Here is a 2618-nt window from a genome sequence, read left to right on the forward strand (position 1 = left end):
GGGCCAACGCCTTCCAATCTCCTCTCATCAATCACCAGGTTGGTTGCTCCATCGCTAAAATAAACTTCAGCCTTATTCCTTTCATTCCTCCACCCACTTCCTGATGCCTCTGACTAGACTTTCTTTTTAGGACAGGGTGGCCAGAAAAATCAAATGACTGCTAAATTTGAACTTCAGAGAAGTAATACATTTTTAGTGTAAATATTTCCAAATATTGTATGGGATGATGGGAATATGTATGCAAGAAGATATTCGCTGTTTGTCTGAAGTTCTAATTTAAGTGATCTTCCTGCATCTTTATTTGGTGAAACTGGCAGTCCTACCCCAGGGATCCCACCAAGCCTCCCCATCCTTTTTCCACTTCTTTCCAGAGGGCCTGGGAAATCTCCAGGCTCCTAATTCTTACCACCCCCACCCCTCCCTCCTAGGCTTCTGGGACAAAGGGCCCTAAGCCCCAGGCTTCAGGCTCATTTCCCTGGACCTGGAGAACCTTCCTCTGGTTCCTCCACTGGCTGGAATGGTTCCACCCTCAACACTCTCCTGTGAGGATCCTTCCCAACTTCACCCCTTATTCTGGGCTTCAGCTCCTTTCTCTGGATTCTTGCAGAAATCATTGATCAATTCATCCTAGTGCTTGTCAAACAGACAAAATTGTGACGATCTGACCTTATCATCTCCCTGAAAGATGTACACTTCTTGCGCAAAGGGAGTGTGCGTTAGCTCTGTTATCTCCAGAGCGAGAAAATCCTGTCTGCTTCGCAGATGGAGGGGCTTGATGACTGGCTAAGGGTCTTAAGTATAAGGCCCTCTCCCTGCCTTTTCTCAGGGCTAAGAAAGGACTCAGGGAAGACTTCATTCACTGAATGCCTGGTTGACTGTAGCCCTGGGCTAGGTGCTTCAGATGTTCTTAGAGGATTATAATCTTGATTCCAGGATCAGAAAATGGCTTCAAGAGAAAGAGCTGTAGCAAGGCTGGTGTGGGGCTTGTTGGTGGGGTGGGGGTGGGGAGATGTCTCCAGGCTCCACAGTCCCCTGGGGCAGATGTGAGACCCTGGTGATTAATGGCTGGAAAACTAATCTTCGGCAGTTCTGGAAAGCACAGGGTGCTTTCTGGAGAAGGAGTCCAACTATATAGAACAGAAGGGACATGAGATTCTGCAGGCCTATGCTGTCCCCTAGGGCAAGAGGGAGCTAGAAATTGAGAGGAGCTGTGTTTGCTGGGTAAGCTCATGTTCTGGCAAAGAGGCCTTCGCAGGAGGTCTGTGGGCTGTTGGGAAATGAACCTCCATTGAAGGGTTAGCTCCACTTATGGCATATGTAGCTGCACAAACAAACATACAGAGTGCGCATGGGGGAGGTATTTAAAGATACATTAATTGTGCTAAAATACACATCAAAGTATCAAAGTGGTAACTTTTTTTTTTAAGATTAATTTATTTATGCATACAGAACTGGTGACTTTACTGGAGCACAACAGCTTTCACCTAGGCTTAGCCGGCAAATGAGCTTCCACAGAAGTGGGGTGGGGGTGGGGTGGGGTGGAGTGGGGTAGGGTGGTGGGGGCCAGTCCCTCCTTCAGGTCTTGCTGGGGACTGGCCTTCGGGGATAATAATGTAAGAGAAAGTACTTAGGGATGGGTTGGAGGTCAGGGGGTGCTCAGGTTGGCTCAGGTGCCTATCTGAGGCCATTTCTAATTGTGTTGACTTGTCCTCTTCACCCAAACAAGAACGGGTCTACAGGCAGTGAAAGGCATTCAGTGATAGTGCTGGTCTGTGATAGCACGGTAAGCACCTTAAATAAAGTCGATCAATTTCCCTCACCCTTGGTGTAATGGAAAAACATGGACTTTGGAACCATGCAAGGTATGCGTAGAGGGTGGGAGGGGGAGGGTTAAGTCCCAGAACCCATTTCCTCTGTTGTAATAGGAATTAGCAGCGCCTTCTTTCCTCACCCACTGAGGGTTGAAAATGGGTGCAGAGCCCCCAGCCCCACAATGCACAAACAGCAGACGTCTTCAACCCTGGCCCGGGCCGCTGACCCTCACACATTTTCCTGGTTGATGTCATTTCTAGAAAGAGCTATTTTATTTTCCAGGGACACAGAATCTAGTCGCCTCTCTAAGTTTGAAGATGCACTGAAAAGTGCATTTGGCTGAGAATCACAGAATTGCCAAGGATGCTCATCATGGGTTTATGGCTAGTGATTAAAAAATAGGGGGACAATGACTGTGTCCTCCAGTGGGAAATTAACTTAGTAAATCATCAGGCTATGCAATGGGCTACTTTGCGTTATTAAAAATATACTTTTGAAGAATATTTGCTGGCACGAAAAATATTTCGTGATAAAAAAGTAGAGAAAAGTCATAAATAAAACTATCAAAACATATGACCCCTCCCTCTAGAAAAACTAAGATATGCAGATACGGAAACAAAGAGGCATTAAAAACAAGCGCTTCCTGCTGGGAATCTGGAGGGGTGGAAAGAAGTGCTCTTCTTTCAATATTTGGAGTTTTCTGTTTCCCTCAACGACCACGGGTTCCCGTAAACCTGCACTACCCACGAAATCGCGCAGGCGGTGGGCGGCGGCGCGGGTCGGGAGGAAGCGGGTGGGTCGGGGCG

Source organism: Condylura cristata, unplaced genomic scaffold (genome assembly GCF_000260355.1).
Source record: "Condylura cristata isolate star-nosed mole 26May11 unplaced genomic scaffold, ConCri1.0 scaffold00002, whole genome shotgun sequence".
Taxonomy (NCBI): domain Eukaryota; kingdom Metazoa; phylum Chordata; class Mammalia; order Eulipotyphla; family Talpidae; genus Condylura; species Condylura cristata.